This window comes from Rhineura floridana, chromosome 4 (genome assembly GCF_030035675.1).
Source record: "Rhineura floridana isolate rRhiFlo1 chromosome 4, rRhiFlo1.hap2, whole genome shotgun sequence".
Taxonomy (NCBI): Eukaryota; Metazoa; Chordata; class Lepidosauria; order Squamata; family Rhineuridae; genus Rhineura; species Rhineura floridana.
Genome location: NC_084483.1, coordinates 82,488,661 through 82,501,738, shown reverse-complemented (window position 1 = coordinate 82,501,738; position 13,078 = coordinate 82,488,661). Strand labels below are relative to the sequence as shown.

Sequence of the window (13,078 nt, the reverse complement as noted above, 5' to 3'; positions counted from 1 at the left end):
TAACAGAGCACCCATTTTGTTGCTGTGATAAGCAATACCTAAAAACATCAAAGTGGCAGTTATACAGACACAGCTGTCAGTCTATAGAGAAGAGGCCCCTCTTTTTTCCTTTTTGTAATCACTGAGTGATGGCCCTTCTCTTGGATGCTGAGCAGGTCATGTAGATGTTGAACAGCATGGGGGACAGAACTGACTCCTGTGGAACCCCATACTGGAGAATCCATGGGGCCGAGCAGTGTTCCCCAATCACTACCTTCTGAAATTGACCCGCCAAGTAGGAGTAGAACCACTGCCATGCAGTACCTCCCACTCCCAACTCAGCCAGTCGTCCCAGAAGGATACCATGGTTGATGGTATCGAAAGCTGTTGAGAGATCAAGGAGAATCAACACAATCACACTCCCCCTGTCTTTCTCCTGACAAAGGTCATCATACAGGGCGACCAAGGCTTAAAAAGCAATTCCAGCACAGTCACAGACTGGGATAAGGTCTCTACTTAAAAGGCTTGTTGAAAGAGGAAGGTCTTCAGTAGGTGCCTGATAACAGAGATGGTGCCTGTCTAATATTAAGGAGAGGGAATTCCAAAGGGTATTTTCTCACTGAAAGCAGTTCAAAAAATACTTCAGATCACCTCACAGAGAATGGTTGTTTCTTCTCACAGGAACATAGGATCATAGGAAACTGCCTTAGGCTGTAAACACACTAGTTGCCAGATCAAAGCGTTTCCATTAGCCACACCTGGAGGGGCAATGGGTTGATCGGCTGATGAGTTGCACAATCACTTTGAAGATGATTTTTTAAAAAACGCACCCAAGCTGATTCCACCAGGTTTTACAGTAAAAAGGGACAGGGTTTGACTAGGGTTGTGTACCCCCATTTTCAGAAGAGAGAGGTGGAGAAGCACTGGAACAGACAGAACAGTGAGCATGTTTCTACCTTTATACTGAATCAGACCAGTGGTCCTTTAGCTCAGTATTGTCTCTGCTGACTGGCAGTGGCTCTCCAGGGTTTCAGGCAGGATTCTCTCCCAGGCCTACCTGGATATGCCTGGCATTGAACTTGGGACCTTTTGCATGCAAGGCAGATGTTCTGCCACTGAGTTATGGCCCTTCTCTTGGATGCTGAGCAAAGGAATTGTAGGGTTGCCAGGTGTCCAGTTTTTGGGTTTTGGGGGTCCTCTCCAGGTCTCTGGGTGAGTTATCGTAATCTCCAGACTCTCAGCTTTTATTTTTTTTAAAAAAAATTAAGTTTCTAGGTGGTCTGGTTCACGAGATATACACCAAAACATCAGTCACCCTCCCACCACAACTCCTGTTAAATCAGCTCATAGCAGGCTGCTCTAACCCCACCCTTTCAGGTTTGTAGCCAACAAGTGAAGTCAGGGTTGTGATTTGTTGACTTCTAGGCAGTGCCTAGACCCCATTGCAATGCCAGAAAATGGTTGTTTTTTCCTGTTCATCTGGAAGTCTCATAAACTGAATAAGTATATAGCTTTCAGGGTTTTTTTTCCTCTTGTGTGCAGGAGTCAAACAAGTTTAAATTTTCCGGGGCTGTTGAAGACGGGCAGTATCTTGAAAATCTTCCCAATATGAAGCTTTAATCCAGTCATTGTTTTTTTGGGAGTAAAGCTGCAATTCTAATCCCACATACCCAGAGTAAACCCCATTGAATTCAATAGGACTTACTTTTGAGTAGACATGGTTAGGATTGTGCTGTAAATTAGTGGGACGTTTGAGTGAACATAGCAAAAAAATGTGTTTGTGTTGTAAATCTTTCACTCTCCCTCCAATCCTATTTTTAAAGCAATTAGGCAGGACTTACTTAGGTATCACAGTTTTTATTATGTGAGAAACTAATACTGATTTTTAAAAAACATTCTGTAATGACCAACTGGTTTGACAATAAACATATGGGATGTATGTATTTTTACATCTACGGTGTGTGTGAGTGTAAATGCAGTCTTTCCAACAACCCTGTGAGGTAAGGTTGGTTATTGGAAACCAAGGCAGCTCACAATAAGAAATAAATCCCTTTAAAATTAAATGACCATAAAAACAAGTAACACAGTTGCAAAAGAGCTTAAAGTGGCATGATTCTGAATTTTGGGTTGGGTGAATGAAGTTCCTTATTACTTGAGGTTGCAGTTCTCTGAATGCTTCCCTGTTTGAGTAAGCCCCATTGAATGCATTGGAACTTGCTTTTGAGTAAAGTAACATAGGATTGCACTATAAATATATTTACAGGTTGTGTAAAAAATAAACAGCTTTAATAGTCATGCTTATATAAATATTTATTCATACAGTGTCCCAATAAGTGTTTGATTTCACACTATGGTTGTAGATTATTATTTCCCCTGTATTTTAAGTGTTTCCTTCTTGCTTGGGGTGGTCATGGTTCCCTTCTGTTGTTTTCATCCTGAGGGGCAGATAGATTGAGAGATGGTGAGTAGCCCATGTTCAACCAGTACACTTTATAGTTCATTTCCATTTTGAAAAATTAATTAAAATGATTTACATGCAGGCAAAGTTTATGAAGTAGATCCACACAACACATTTAAAGCACATCCAACTCACATTTAAAGCGCATGACTTTCCCTAAAGAATCCTGGGAAGTATAGTTTCCCCCTCACAGTTACAGTTCTTACCATCCTTAATAAACTACAGTTCCCATGATTCTATGATGGGATTCATGTCCTTTAATATGTGTTGAATGAGCTTTAAATGAATGGTGTGGATCTGCCATAGGTATGATGTGCATTCATTAGTGAATTGAAAAGAACAATGTTAAAAGATCCTTTTTTAAACAGGGAAAGGGTTGTAGCTCAGTGGTAGGCGATATGCTTTGTATTCAAAGGCCCAAAATTCAATTTCTGGAAAAGACTGTTGCCTGGAATCCTGGAGAGCCAATGCTAGTCCATGTAATCAGTACCAAGCTAGATGGTACCAAACGGCCTGAGTCAGTATAAGGCAGATTCCTTTGTTCCTAAAAGGGGGAAGAAACTCAAGGGCTGCAGTGACTCTAAAATTTATTTATGTATTTTATTTACAACATTTATATACCACTATATTGTAAAAAATCTCAAAGGGGTTTACAGAAGTAATTAAAACAATAAAATTATTGGCAAAAACAGTTAAAGATGGGTATTTAAAACATTCAAAATAATAAAACCAACAATGAGTTAAAAACAGATAAAAAACACAATAGCTTCTGCATGCCTGGATAGGCTTGCCTAAACAAAAATGATTTTAGCAGATGCTGAAAAGAGTACAATGAAGGCGTATGCCTAATGCCAATAGGCAGGGAGTTCCAAAGCGTAGGTGCTGCTGCCACACTAAAGGACTGATTTCTTACAAGAGCAGAAGTAGTACTATCTGGCACCCATAATATGGAAAGCACACCTTGAACTTGGCTGGTAGCAAATTAGCAACCAGTGCAGATTTCAGAACAGAAGTCTTATGTGCTGACAGGGTCTTACTCATGTCAGCAAATCGTGCCACAGCATTCTGCATTAATTACAGCCCCCGGGTCAGGTTGTGCTGCATGGGGATTTCTGTGATCTTGGCTGACTGCCTGTCAGGATTTTTTTAGTTTTGGTTTTTGGTTAGGAATCCTGACTGGTTGTGGGATGCTGAGTTTTCTGCTTTATTCATAGGAATCTAGTTGTGTTTGGTATGGTATTGCATTTAGAAAATCATCAGTGTCCTTTTCTTTTTCTATTTGCATTTCATTTACCTTTAACTTCACTCCCTTACATCCATTAAAGCAACAACAGTGGTTCCATGCACTCAGCTCAACCCACGGATGATGCACTTTGTTGGTTGCATGATGGTTTGTTTCTTACCCACTAGTGGTAAAAGAGAATTCACATACTGAGAAGTGTGGCTGTAATTGTTATTCCCAAGCTGCTGCCTGTGAAGGTAGATCAAGCCATATGTGTTTTCTCACTGTCATTTATTACTCACTGGAATTGGGTTGGTTGTCAAAGTGAGTTTATAGCAGCTTGCAGGGTAGACAGAAAGGGAAGAGAATCTATTTACTCTTACTCATTTCTCAGACCTCTTTCTGAAGTGACAGGTCAAATCTGTAAAGAAGTTTGGAGCAGCCATATTAAAAGATTGGAGCAGGGCATTCCAGGCAGGAGGTTGCCAACCCTGCTTGGATATGGATATATTTGCAGAGGATCCCTATTCAAGCTTTACCAACAGCACAATCCAAACCATATCTACTCAGTCCTGTTGAGGTCTATGGGGCTTAGTCCCTTAGTAAGTGTGTTTAGAATTGCAGCCTTCAGGAGCATCCATCTTTACTCCTGAGTGCTCCCATCTAACATCTCCACAACACTAGGATCCTTTCCTCCTACAGTTGCCTTCTGGTGACTGGCCTGGTGACTGAGGGCACTGAAACTCTTCTTGCCAGAAGCAAGTAGGCTAGATGAAATGTTCCTTACCCAGACTCCATCTTTTTAGCTAAGATTTCTATCTTAATTTCCAATCATATAAATGTTTTTGTTTGATTTGTAAGCTCCAAGCAATTGTGGTTGATGCTTAATGTATCTTGCTTAATGACATCACTCAGGCCTGCCCCATCACCCATCTCAGGGTTTGAGATACTATTGACCTGTCAACCCTAGAACATTGTAAAATATTCTATATTATTTCACTGGACCCCAATATCTTTGTCAGTATACTCTGAAAATGCTAACAAATAATGAGTGGATAGCACAGGAGGTACTTGGCCCTGAATCACCCCTGCAACAGCACTTAAAGTTAATGCTATTTGCTTTTGTGTATTCCAGGGATGGTGAATTTCAGGCCCAGAGCTGAATGCAGCCCTCCAGACTCCTCTGTCTGGCCCTCTCCCAAGGTCACGTGCCTCATCACTCTTGCTCTGGACCCTCCTTGAGCATTTGTACCAGGCTAGAAAGTGTCTTTGAATTGTAAGAAAGTCCCTTGCTAGCCTGACTCGAAAGTGAAAAGATATATATGTGTGGCTGATACTGGTGTTGTTGTAGAAACCTCTGACTTTTGCAAGAGACAAAATAACCTACTGTTCAAAGTAAGATTCACATTCATTGCTCCACATACTGTTGCCATGTGGCTCCTGGGACTTTGCCCATGAAGGAATACAGCCCTTGGGCTGAAAAATGTTACTCTCGCCTAGCTGATTCCAACAATCCATTATTGCTTCTTTATTTACAAGGGGAATCCCTCTTTTATTATGTGTTGGTACTGTTTTCAGGAAAATTGTCAGAGAAACCATACCCTTATGAATGAGGGTTATATACAATGTAGCTAAGGGGAATGTTCTGTTGGCACAACGATTTCTCCTTGTGCGATGGAACATTCTCCCCTCTCCTCCCCCTGTGCACTGCCTAAACCTGTTCTGGTGTTCCTCCAACCCCCCGGAGCAGAATTGGGAATCATGTGGGGCACCCACAGGAGTGAGGATGAGGGGGAGGAAGTCCCATTGCACAAACAGAATTCGTTCTGCTCACACAATTATTTTGCTGAATACCACCTTTAGGTTCTGGGTCATGATGAGAAATCCCATTGAACATGAGGAGAAGCAGAATTGTCAGCAATGGATGGGTGTGTGTTCATCTTCAACAAACAAATCTATAAGCAGAATTGCATGGTTTGATGATTCAGATAAATATGCTGATCTGTCTTTGCAGCCAACTGCTTTATCTGCTTTCTATTTCTAGTATTGCTTACTATTTACAAAGGAAGAAATTATTTTGACCTTCTTATTACATACCTCTAGAATATAATATTTTAGCAGGACAAAGTACACATTTTATAGCTCTTTTAGCTCTGACTCAAACAACCATTTTGTTGTACTTCGTTTATACTGACATCTTGTGGCAAGTTTCTGAATAATGTCTCCGTGATTCTTCCTCTTGTCCCTATAAATCAAAGACTGAAATTAATTTCTGGTGTAAGTAGCAAATGTTTACTTTAGTAATGGGATATTTGGGGAAATATTAGTGTTAGTGGAGTTTGTATTTGTTGTTTTATTTGAATTCAAAGAAGAAAACTCAGTTATATTCAAAGTACAAAAATCAGTCATGTCTCTCAATGGCTTTGTAAGTCTTTTTAGGGAATTTAAAAGGTAATCAGTTTATGGAAGACAGCTTATGCCTGTGTAATCTCCACATAGCTTTGTTAGGATCCCTATGTTTGCTCAGCAGAAAAGGTGAGAAGAAAATGAAAGCATCAAACAACAAAGAGCATAGCAATACTGACAGCCGCTCCCCTTGTGTCCATGGCAACACCACTGAAAAGCATAAATGATGGAGCAGCATGCCAGCAACCCTATGTCAGCTGTCAGGAAAGGAGGGAGCAAATATATGCATGGTGATCAGGATGCCCCCATGAAAGCACCCTACCCAACCACACACGCAAGGCTAAATCTCACAGAATACGGACAACATGGCAGCATAAGGCATGGCAGCCTTTGTGGCACTGACAATAAGAGAGCATGAAAACTCACTCTTGTGGCTTTGCAATGACAAGCAAAGTAGTTCAAACTGAATACACACAGCATCTGCATGAGAACAAGGAAGATTCCCCTCTGCAGCACAAACTGAGTAACAATAGGTTTGTATAAATTATCACCATGTGACAAAATAAGTAGCCAGCCCTACATCTCATCTAATATGTTTTGCAAAGAAAGTTAGATATTTTAAAGTCCCCGTGAAAACAAATTTTACAGCTTAAGTGTGTTCACCTTAACTTCATTGTTTTGGTGTAGCTTTCCCCCCCTGGATTGCACCCCTATATGCTACAAGTATATGATGGGGACATTTTTACCTTTCTGCTGCAAATGTTCTCTAGCTTTTTAAAAAAATTATTTGATTTGGATTTCACATTCACCTACCATCATCAGTGCTTTGCTCTTCATAAAAATCTGTACCAGCATTCAATGTCAGCAGATTATAAATCTGAACAGCAGCACTGAATAGTTGCAGATGGACAAATTATAACCCAGTCCCAGGTAGGGTATCATAACTGATACAATTTTTCTATTTAAAGCAACGTAGATTGTTTTCTTGGTATCAGCGACTGGATCAGCATTAAAACTAGCCTGCAGTAAAAATATTCATGCTTGAAAAATTAATCAGTAATGGAGTCAGCACTTCAGTCTCCACAGTTTAAACAGCTGGTAGGAAGTCTAGACCAGCTGGGATATTTGTAATACTAATAACTACTTTCTATCCAGTACTGGCATCTGCTAAAAGCTAAAAACACTTGTAACTTCTACCTGTCTTGTTAGGCTTGTCTAAACAAAAATGTTTAAAGCAGGCACTGAAAAGAGTATAACGAAGATGCCTGCCTGATGTTAGTGTTCTGAGGCATTTTTTTTACTTTACTTTACAGAAGCCTGACAATGAATCAGTAGTGCAGTGGTAAATTCAAAAGTGCAGGGTCCCTTAATGATAGTCACAGCCACGCCCCCTCATAGCCACACCCTCTTCTGATAATACAACCCTATGAGGATGAAAGGGGAGTGTGTTAACTACTGAGGAGCGCTTTCTTCTCACTCTTTTCACTCTGATTGGCTCCAATCAGCAGGAAAGGACAAGGAAGCATGTTAGAAGCCTCTTCTCAGTGACCAACACATTCCCTTTTCCTGCTTATTGGCTCATAGGATGCTGGAGACAGAGGGACCCTGCTCTCAAAAAAGTAAAGGGTCTAAGCCCCCCTGAGATCCTGGACAACTACACCCCTGCACTAAATACAAGTTCATTGTCTACTCTAAGCTCTCACTCAAACCTGAGCTTTCCATACTCAGTGTATGGGATTTATAGTCTGCATATATATAAATAAAATAATTAAATACAAAAATCAGCAAAATGGAGTAAGATTTTGTATGATGAAATTTCCACATGCTTTACTTAATCCTGAGCCTCAAATGTTAAAGAGTCTAAACATATAGCTCTTCCCAAAGGTGTTCAAGTCAGGCCTTTGGTGAATCTACATAGGGAGGGATTTCTGTAACTTAAAGGAGGACTCAATCAGAACACCTCTCCTCTTCCTTACTGATTGCACCTCATGTAATATTAAGAGATTTTCCTCAGTAGATCTTGGATATTTTAATGGGACACAGGAGAGAAATTGGTTGATATCTAAAGTATGTTGAACACATACACATTCTGTAAAGAAAAGAAAATAATTCAGCAACCGTGACCAGTAGTTTTAGTATAATAGCTGAAGTAATGAAAAGAACTTGGCACTGTAATTCACAAGCCTTGAGGTGGACTACTCAATCCAGTGACTTTTAGAGCAGCCCCCATGGCTTAAGTGTGGCTTTTCATGAATTTAAGGTTCAATTACTGAGGTCTTGCCGTGCATCAGATCAAATTGCAATTAGCAGTATCCATTGACGTGAACATAGTCCATATGAATTGTTAATTGTGCAGAAAGGTCCTATTGACATCAGAGTGAAATTGCATTGATTGTAGTTCAGGTCAATCGATTTCCAGGCAGGCTGAACAAAAGAAAAAGAGCTGAACTTGCATTTTTTTAGATTGTCAATATTATTGACAGCAAGATTAAAGGCACACTTTGAAGGAAACCAATCTGGAAGAAAATAATAATTGCATAATAGTTTAGTTTATCAAGTTTATATATAACTAAGAACATTCATTTTTGTCTATGAAGAAGCTTCAGAACATAGCAACATGAATGCATACTCAAGTATCTGAATGTTGTGCATTTATAGCATTCTAATATCAAGTGATCATCAGAATTATGCATTTTTCCCAACAATACCCCCCTGATGTGTAATCCATGAATTCAAGTCATTTAAAACTTCTCTAAAACATTGCTTATGGAATAATGGTTCATCATAAAATCGTGTTAATCATTCTTAATTGGATACATTCCGAGTGTCTAGGATTATTTTATATTATAAAAGTTTCGGCATGCTCCAGTACTTAAATCTGACTCACTGACCTGAATCTGTAATTTTTAGAGATTCCCCCCCTCTAATGACTATAGACTCTCTGTTTTGAGAAGATTGTGTGGGCTGTGTTGGTTGATGATGCCCATAGTCAGGTGATAAAACCAGATTGGAGCCTTTATAACTCCATACGAACCCCACTGCTTACACCAGACTCCATCGTCTCCCTTTAATTGGTATGTTAAGGGAAGCACTGTAGCCTGGAGTCTTGTACTTTGCTGTTAGAATCATTGGATTCAGGCAGTGGAAGAATTCAGGTAGCACGCACATAGGGTTTCAGCTATTGGGGCCTGGCGTGGTATATGAACGTAAGAGCCCTGCTGGATCAGAGCAAAGGCCCACCTAGTTCAGCACCCTGTTTCCCACAGAGGTCAGCAAGATGCCTACTGTAAGTCCACAAACCTGACATGAGCTCAATAGCCCTCTACCGTTGCTCTGATCCTGAAGGTAGTATATAGCCATCATGACTAGTAGCCATTGACAGCATTAGTCTCCATGCATTTGTGCAAGCCCTTTTAAAAGGCATTTCAGTTTGCGGCCACAGTTACATCTTGTGTCAGTGAATTCCATAGTTAAACTATGCAATAGAAATGAGTGATATCTACACACACAATTGTGTGCATGGGTGCAAAGAAATTTCCTGGTGTGTCTATCTGCAATACCAACACAGTACTATGTTGTTATATGCTCATCCTGACTACAGGCGGGCCCCGCTTATATGGTAGATTCCATTCTGGACTGCTGCCGAAAAGCAGAAACTGCCGAAAAGCGGAACCTATTGAAGATTAGAGTTACCAGGTCTCTGGTTTTGGGCAGAGTCTCTGTTTTTTTGGGGGGCCCTCCAGCTCTCCGGCTAGCTTCCCTTAATCTCCAGACTCTCAGCTTCAATTTTTTTAAAAAAAAGTTTCTAGATGGTCTGGTTCCCAAGATATACACCAAAACATCAACCGCCCCTCGCGCGACTGTTTTTTACAGATCTCTAGCACAATTCTTTGCTCTAGCTATAACTCCCATCAGCCCAATCCAGTGGCCATCCTGGCTGGGGCTGATGGAAGTTGTAGTTTAAAAAAGTAACTTTTCAAAGATCTGGCTGTAACCCCGCCCTTTCAGGATTGTAGCCAATGAAGCCAGGGTTGTGACTTGTTGATCATGCCTAGGCTTAATTTAAACGTCAGAAAATGGTGGCTTTAAGATTTTTGCAGTTTGCATAAGTAATATGGCTTAACGTTGTTTTTTCTCTTCTGTCCAAGAGTCAGACCCTGGGCTATGAAATATGAAAGTATTTAATCCAATATCTGCTTTTCTGGGAGTAAAGCAATTCTAATCCCATGTACCTGGAGCAAACCCCATTGAACTCCATTAGGACTTAATTTTGAGTAGACATGGTTAGGATTGTGCTGTAAATTAATGAGGCTTTTGAGTAAACATAGTGCAGACTTGTGTTTGTGTTGTAAATCTTTCTCTCCCCCTCCAACCCTATTTTTAAAGAAATTAGGCAGGGTTTATCACAGTTTTTATTATGTAGGAAACTAATACTGATTTTTTAAAAAAATCTTCCTCAATGACCAACTGGTTTGACAATAAACTATTATATGGGGTGTATTTTTACACCTGCATATATACAGGCATATCCCGCTTAACGTTACCTCGCTTAATGTTGCCTCGTTATAACGTTCTGTTGTTCTGTGTGATGCAGCGAACCCAGTTGGCACAAGAGATTGCTGAGAGTATCCCGGTTAAAGGATTTCAGGTCCGGTAGAGATTCAGACGCGTTAAAAGGTTTAAGAGTCTTTATTCCAAAAGACATTCAGTTACAAGAATCACTAGCTCCACTACAACCCCCACACTTGCTTTCGGTTTGCCCAGCGCTTTTATCTCATTCCGTGCCCTTGCTCAGCAACATCTGCAGCTTGGCCTTGGCACGAACACATTGCTGGCTTAACCCCACAATTGCCTGTTTTACTGTCCTTGTGGAAATACATTGCTTCTGAGCATACAACAGCCCCCACCCCACAAGACAGTGGACAATTTACATTACATTGTTTTCCATCCCATTTCAGTACATTTACATTTCATCAGTTTATACACACTTAGTTTCTTTATTCACATGACTTTAGGTTCCATACATGTCATGCATAACGTATCATCATGTTAATGTTCCTGTTTGAGAACCTTGACCCGTTACTTTGCTCACTGGTGGTTTGGACTCCTCTTCCTCTGTATTTTCACCATTTGAACTAGTGCCATTTGAACCAGACAGATCATCCTCTTTGTCTTTAACCTGTTCATATACTTGTGAACCATTCAAAATAACACTTGTGTTTTGTTCCCACTCTTGTTCTGGAACCTTTACACTTCTACTCAGCACAACTTGTGTTAGTTCTGGAACCCATACTCTGAAATATGTATGCTCAAATCCAAGCACATGTCCTTTATGTGCTCTCGGGGCTAACTTTCCATGTCGTTTCCCTTTATCTATGTGCACCCAGCACTTTGCCCCAAATTGTTTAATGTGAGCCACCCTTGGCTTCTTCCCTGTAAGCTTCTCATATGGAGATACACCAAGGGCTCTATGTATCAATCTGTTCTGGATGTAAGCAGCATATATTATGCATTCTCCCCAGAATGCGTTCGTCAGTTCAGAATCCCCCAGCATTGCTCTCGTGGCCTCCTGAAGGGACCTGTTTTTCCTCTCAGCTACCCTGTTCTGAGATGGAGAAAATGGGGCAGTAAAGTTTTGCTCTATTCCTTTACTTTCTAGATATTATTTTAATGCTTTTCCAGTGAACTCACCTCCCTGATCTGAGCGTATTCTCCTAATGGTGGCACCATGTTGCACTTTCACTTTCTCAATGAACAACCACAGTTTCTTCTCTGCCTCGTCTTTGCTCTTAAGCAAATAAACATTGCAATACCTCGTAAAGTCATCAACAATCACCATAAAGTATTTCGCACCTCCTTTTGAACTTTGAAATGGTCCTGACAAGTCTACATGTATTAATTGGTATGGTGCGTCAGTGCTACACTCAGCCTCTCTGTTCTTTGGTGCTACAGTGTCTTTAGCCCAATGACATGATTCGCAATCCACGAATTGCCCACACTCCTTTATTTTCAAATCTTCACTATGTGCTGGAGTTTTCATAATGGTTTCATAATTAGCATGCCCTAGATTCCTGTGCCATGTGTGCACGCAACTCTCATGTGTTTGCCTGTTTGCTTTTAGTGTTGCACACCCTGCATGTTTGGTTTGAATCACATATTGAGCGTCTTTAAGGCACCCCTCCATACAGACCTCATTGTTCTTAATCACTTTACATTTCCCTTTGTCAAATAATACAGAATAACCCATTTCATTCAGTTTCTTGACAGATAATATATTACAATCCAATTGCGGAACACACAATACATCTGTAATTATTGATTTCAGCAAACCTAATTTCAATGTTCCTGTAGCCAACACGTCTCTTCTTCAGCCATCCGCTAACACCACAGTCTCTGACACGGATCTTGATGTATGATACAGTTCTGGATCATTTATCAAACAGTGAGAAGCTCCCAAATCACAAATCCACTCACAAGGTTCTGATTTATGAGCTCTTTCACTCACCAGTTTAACGCTGGATTGCTGCCAGCCTCGTCTGCCACGCTTGGCTGCACAGTCTCGCTGTAAGTGCGTTGTAGCTCCACAGGAATAACATGCTTTCTGCCCATTCACTGTGTCTTTGAAGTTCTGCTTCTTGCTTCTTTCTCGCTCCGTCTTTGCTGATTCTTCTCTTCTCTGCCATTCCTGAAGAAGTTTAGACGTAATATATTCCTCATTAAGACCGGCTTCAGGCATCGCTTCGATCGACGTCACAAGGGAATCCCAGGATTTATCAAGAGACGACAAGATTATAAACACCCTTTGAAGCCTAGAATGTGCCATGTTTCTCTCCTCTAATTCCGCGAACAGCCGTCTGAATTCCATCAGATGCTCAGACATGGAACAGCCTTCTTCCAGTCTCATCTGATATAATTTCTGAGCCAGAAATATCTTAGATCCCGCTGTCTGTCTCACATGGATCCCATTTAACACTGTCCACATCCTTTTAGCAGTGGGCTCATTCTGCACATAT

The 13,078-nt window shown here is 40.7% G+C and overlaps 1 long non-coding RNA gene across 1 annotated transcript in view; it reads right to left on the bottom strand.

Moving 5' to 3' along the window:
- Nucleotides 1–2,353: 2,353 nt before the first annotated feature.
- Nucleotides 2,354–13,078, bottom strand: part of LOC133383204 (uncharacterized) — a 40,128-nt gene continuing 29,403 nt past the window's right edge. Inside the window, exons 2-3 of the long non-coding RNA XR_009762210.1 lie at nt 5,757–5,904; nt 2,354–2,414 (exon numbers count right to left, since the gene is read on the bottom strand). This is a non-coding gene — a long non-coding RNA (uncharacterized LOC133383204). The remainder of the gene's footprint in view (nt 2,415–5,756; nt 5,905–13,078) is intronic.